This window comes from Propithecus coquereli, unplaced genomic scaffold (assembly GCF_000956105.1).
Source record: "Propithecus coquereli isolate 6110/MARCELLA unplaced genomic scaffold, Pcoq_1.0 Scaffold11, whole genome shotgun sequence".
Classification (NCBI taxonomy): Eukaryota; Metazoa; Chordata; class Mammalia; order Primates; family Indriidae; genus Propithecus; species Propithecus coquereli.
In genome coordinates, this window is record NW_012134969.1 from 5969092 (window position 1) to 5975509 (window position 6418).

Consider the following 6418-nt stretch of genomic DNA (forward strand, 5'->3'; position numbering starts at 1 on the left):
ATAGCAGATATCTTTCCATGCAAGGAATTATAATATTAATAGAAACACATACAGTACTTATTGCTATATACAGCTATTGACAGAAGAATTACGTACATATATAGACAGAAGAATGGATGCTTGGAAAGCCATATGATGGATAGATAGATAGGTCACCCTGCAGGTATATATTCATAAGAACCGGATTTTTTTGTTCACGTCTTTCCTTGTTTGTTTGTTTTTTGCATTTAATGATTTCAAATACATCCCTCACAGGCTTCTGCACTCAGTGAGAGTGGGACCCTATTCCATGTGTCACTGCAGCCAGCCTGGTTTCTGGCACCTATTCTGGGCTTATAGGATGTTTACTAACTGAGTGAGTAAATGAATGAATATTTGATGAGATGTGCAAACATTGTTCTGGGAACTACATACATTTTCCTTATATAATCCTCCCTAATTCCTTGCAAGGAAGATAGTATTAGCCCCATTTTACAGTTGAGGAAGCAGAAATGGGAGGTAAATAACTGGCCCAGGATCTACAGAGCAACCTGCTGGACTCCGGTACAGGCTCTGCCTGACTCTGACACCTGCTCTCTTTCCATTATTCCACACTGATACGCAGAGCAAATATCCCAGCATAAGGGAAAGTCAAAAATGCAAAAGGGCCAAAAGAAATACCAAGAACCTGTAGTTCCCTCATTGATCAAATACTTGTTAAGCTCTTCCTTATCGGCACAGGAACTGGATTTCAATGACTCCTAAACAGGGCTCCCGCTTTTTATACCCAGCAAAGCCAACAAACGGCCTTAGGGCTACACTCTGCACCGGCTTGTGGGCTGGGAGAGAAGGGAGAAGTGCAAGAAAGGTGGTTCCCAAAGACTTCTTATGCAAAGGTGTTGGGGTGGGGGGGAAGGCAGGCAACTGGAGAGCGGAAAGCAGAGCTCCAAGTCAACAGGGATCCAGCAGTGGAAGTGAAGAACAGAAAGAGGGCCCTGTAGGACTGCGGTCCCCAACCCCTGGGCTGCAGACCAGTGTGTGGCCTGTTAAGAACCAGGCTGCACAGCAGGCGGTGGGTGAGCCAGCGAAGCTTCATCCATATTTACAGGCACTCCCCATCACTCGCATCACCGCATAAGCTCCGCCTCCTGCCAGATCAGCTGCCCCATTAGATTCTCATAGGAGCAAGAACTCTACTGTAAACTGCATGTACTAGGGATCTAGGTTGCACCCCCCTTACGAGAATCTGATGCCTGATGATCTGAGGTGGAGTTGAGACAGTGATGCTGGCACTGGGGAGCGGCTACAAATACAGATTATCATTAGCAGAGAGGTTTGACGACACAACAAATGTAATGCACTTGGATAATCCTGAAATCATCCCCCCACCCCCTCCAAGGACCGCCGCCCCCCCCAATCCCCATGGAAAAACTATCTTCCATGAAACCAGTCCCTGGTGCCAAAAAGGTTGGGGACTCCTGCTGTAGGAGACAGAAGCAGCCCTGCTTAGCCCTGCTAAAATGCACCTATTTTGAGCCCACCAATAGAGAAAAAAGGCCCTCCCTGGGCTGGCCATTTAGAAGAAGGCTCCCTTCTTCCCGCTGACACGGCCCCAGGTTGCACGCACTGCAGGGAGAGCCAGGCAAGAGCGAGTCTCAGCCCCCACCGCACCGGCTTGGCTGGGTGTCCTTGTCAGAGCAGAACCTACACCAGCACCCTGCCCCCCCAGAGAAGCTTGCGGGAGGGCAGCCCTCATCATAGCTCCCTTCATTTAAGGTCACTTTAACAAGTCATTAGAACAGATCCTGGTTGGTTTGATGACATCTGCCATTTAAGATTAACAAATATGTCAATCAAGAAGATTATAACCCAAGAAGGGAAGGGAGGCAGAATAGGTTATTCTCTGGTGACTTTCATACTACCAGAAACCCCAATTAAGAATTTCAGATTTCTTACTATTGTTTTCAGATATCACCAGTTCTCTAAGAAGGTATATACTCTGGAGAAGGGTGCGTTTAAAAACAATTTTTTGTATCCTGCTCATGTCTTTTAAAAAATTTTTAAGTCTCTGTTGAAGTATAACATATCACACAGTGAAGTGCACAAATTGTAAATATACAGCTCAATACATTTTTACAACATGAATACACTCAAGTAACTGGCACTCAAGACAAGAAACAGAATTATCACCAGCACCCAAAAACCCTCTCCTGTCTTCATCCAGCCACTGCTCCCTCTCCACAGGTAAGCACCATTCACTCTGCCTGTTTGTGAATTCTAAATAAATGGCATCATTCAATGGGTTCTCTTTTCTGTCTGGATTCTTTCCTCGACCTTATGCTTGTAAGATTGATACATGTTCCTGCCAGTGGCAATAGTTCATTTATTCTCATTGCTGTATAGTATACCTTTGTAGGAATGTACCACAAATTATTTCATTCACTCTACTGTTGATGGACTTTTGGGTCATTTCCAACTTAGGGCTAATGTGAACAGTTGCCAGCCTGTTTTTAATGTTTGGTTGTTATTAACGTACTCCTGCCAAAAGCCACACAAAATGTGAAAATCAAGCGTTGATAAATTGTTGTGGCTGTAGGAAGCAAAAATAACTGTAAAAGATCTTTTTTTCTTGCTTAGAAAACTTAAAGATATGGTTACTCTATCAGCAAATATATGCTGTATAAGCAATTATGTGCAATTCCTTGCATAATACTTCTCATTAGCCCGTGAGAAGTAAACCAGATTGATGAATTTGCAGGTAAAGAATGTAGGTGTATGTGATTCCAGCAACGGGTGGTTAATTGTACCCTGTGCCTTTAGCAAAGCTTAATTTTTTCATGCTATGAGAATGTGACATTTCTATAATAGTATTCAACATATATTCCCCGCTGATTGACTTCAAACTCTGTGAGGTAGGTGGCAAGTGGCATCGCTCCCATTCTCCAGAAAAGGGAGTTTAAGCAAATCACTTTCCCTCTCTCTTGACGTGGTAAGGGTGGTGATTCGAAGTGGGGCTCCCGCCTGTGAGCCGAGAGCTGTCTCCCGCTGTCCTTGCGCAGTCAGCCTCGCAGGACGCCCAGTAGTGGCGGGAAGGCAGTGGGAGGAACTGCAGCCTGGAAGTGGGAGGAATTCTATTAATACCTTAGATTTTTATAGTCCTCTGTCTCTGGAGTACTTGGAACATCCTTTCAGAAGAGCTGGCCAAAGTTGGTGACTCATATGCCAACACGAAGAAGAATGTCACCTTGGAGATGGGCTTTCACATGGCTCTTGCAACTTCTAGGACTCTTTACAGGGCGAATGTCTCATCCCTGGTAATTATGTTCAAGAAATTGATGAATTAATCAAGGCATAATCCTCTTTTCTCCTCCGAACATTGCTCACAGCATCCCAGCTACTAGGCTTCCTGGGCGTCTCCAGATAGCCCACCCCATCCCGGGGTTCTTTGCCTTTGTGTTGTGGACTTCTGTCCTTAGCCATCTGGTGATGCCTATGGACTCCTCAGAATATTGTTTTAAAATGTGTAAAATAAAATACATGGGACATCTTCTATAACCAGATCTAGAGGTAGGAAAAGAATATAATTTCAAAGTAATGATGAGTATTCACAATATTTGAAGCTATCTGTAATAATGTAATGGGATATTAAAATATTTTTATTTCTATTGGTGATAGTCACAGATACCAGTAATACTTCTGTGGTTTGCTGCCTGTATTCATAGTTGAAATAGATTTGAAATTACAAGTACAGCTTACTAAAAGCTTAAGATGTATATTTTTTTCCCATCTAAATTCACAGACCCCTGAATTCTATTTCTACTTTACTGATCCAAAGATGGCTTCTACCCTTGGTGCACACATGGGCACTAACATGCACGTACACACTCACATGCACGTACACACACACATACACACACGCACACACACACCCCCTCTAAACAGCATCAGCTATCTGGGACCTGGCAGCCTTTTTAGAGAGCCAGAGAGACTCCAGGACAGATTAGTGAGCTGTGAGCTTGTGACTATGATTCTCAGACTTTGCTACTGCTGCCAGGTGAGAATTGGATGTAATCACGTCAGTTCCCAGCACGGCTCCCTGTGACAAGGTTGAGTAACAGGCTTTCTTTTAAATGATGTTCTAAACAACTGGGGAAGTGTAGATGGTACCTAGGAACTATTGTTAATATATTGATGCTAATTAGGTTGATGAAAGCATTATGGTTATGAAAGCAAATGCCTATGTTTTTAAAAGCTGCACACTGAAGTATATAGGGGTGAGTAACATATCTGGGATTTATAATCAAAGCTTTTTAATTACTCTGGGTAAAAGGGTGATGAGAGAAGCAAGAGTGGCGAAAACTTGAAAATTCCAGACTCTGGGTGATGGTCATACAGGGGTTAGTTATATTATTCTCTTTGCTTTGGTGTATGTTTAAAAATTTTTATTATAAAAACCTTAAAAATAATTTTTGGAACAAGAAATTAGGCAAAGAATGATTTGCTTTTTATAATAATCATGACTTAATTTACTTCAATGTAAAACACAATGACTCGATTTTATTGTCTTTCAGAGTAAATATACAAGTTCTAAAGATTGGTTTCCTTCATACCTTTTGCCAGTGTTCAGGCCTGGTCTCACCCTCCAGGAGTTTATGTTCAAGCTGTGAAGAGATAATGTGCACATACGAGACCAGAGCTGGGAAACAATGGAAGACGGTGTATGATGTAAGTGTCAGCATGGTGTTAAAGATGGGGAAATGTGACAGCAGTTCAGGAAAAGAGGAGAGCAGGAAGGGCTGGAAGGCAGGGCTGGTGGCTTTGACCTGGAAGCTGTTCACTGCCTATTGGTCTCGGAGCTTAGGATTCATTGCCTATTGCTAGTTTAGGCATCTTTCTTTGTACTCATTTCTCCACGGTAGAGTTCCTCCCGGGTTCTTAAAGCATATCAGCAACAACATTCTTACTCTCAGTATCCGCCTGTCTCCTTTCCCTGGGAGGCTATGTTGGGCACATGCCTGGTCCCCATGGACGTGCACCTCATGCAGCTCACGGCTGCTCGAGAGCATCTTTCTGTCCCAGACGGTGAGCTGCAGCCCAGGTGCAAACCACCACCACAGACATTCTGACCCCCTCAACCCAGTGTGCTCCCTGGCCTTGTGTGGCAGTGATGCCTGCCAGGCAGGCAGCCAGGGGACGAATGTGTCTGAATCCAACAGTGGCCTCAGAGGAAAGCCCCTTCCTGCGAAGTGCTAGGGAAGGGGACACTTCATTAGCAATAAAGCAGAGGGGTGAATACCTAACCACGACAGGGAGCCCAACTGGTGCTGAAATCACAGCCTGTTGAATGGGCTAGAATTCTCTCTCAAAACAGAAGGAAAAATATCTCTAGAAATCATTCGAACAAGACTCAAGTTCAAGACCTGGATGATCTAAGTTAAAAATTTTTGTTTTCTTACACTGCCCAGGTCTTTTACACCAAAGAAAGTTTTTCTTTGCTTTTTTCCCTTCTTCAGTTATTCTTAGTCTGAATTGTCCGAGGCACTGTGACCAGGTTACTCGGCCAGGCTGAGTGGGCAAACAGGTGCAGCCGCGTGGAGAGGAGACGGGATGCACCACCTGTGCCATGCATTCGCACGGCGCTGGGAGACCGCTGTGACTGCAGGAGCCGCTGGGTCCTTCCACGGCTTAGAATCACAAGTCTGAAGTAAAAGAGAAAACATATCAAACCCATGATACTTAAGGGTGGTAGGGTTCAAGGGGGCTGTCCAGAACACACTCCCTGACTAACAGGCAAAACTTCAACCCCTGCAGCCACCCCCCGTGAAGCCTTCCTTCCGTGGGCTCCACAGTAGACTCGGGTCCACAGGGCTTAATTTTATCCCACCTCGGGTGTGTAAGGAGATGAAAACAAAATGTTTTCACAACAACAACAACAACGAAAGGACTGTTGCTGTTCTGTATCTAGGGGAGCAGCTTCGCAAAGGAAAAGGCATCAGGGTATGCCTTGACTTACGAAAGCAGGGTCTGAGTCTGGGGTGGACAGGCCGGGACGTGGAAGCACTGAACTTCTGCTTGTTATAGTCACCAGAATTTTGTGTTCATCTCCAGGGACAAACAGACGTGAAGGTCACATGAAGGTGTCAGGCAAGGGGCTTGAGAAGGGCCATAAGAGATATCTTGGGGTGAGAATGGCTGTGACACTTTTAAAGAACTATGGCATTTAATTTTCCATTCTAAATGTTTTTTCTTCTGCATCATCCCGTGACCCCGTCCATAACCCAATCCTCCCATAAGTCTTTACATAGGGCGGCTTCGGGTGAAGGCAGCTTTGGGAAAGAATGGATGTGAGATGCCATCCAGGGTGAGGGGGAGGAGGGACAGGTCAGTAATTGTACGCTGTGTGTGGCCATCAAGAGGCTACAGTGGAGACAAGGCTGGA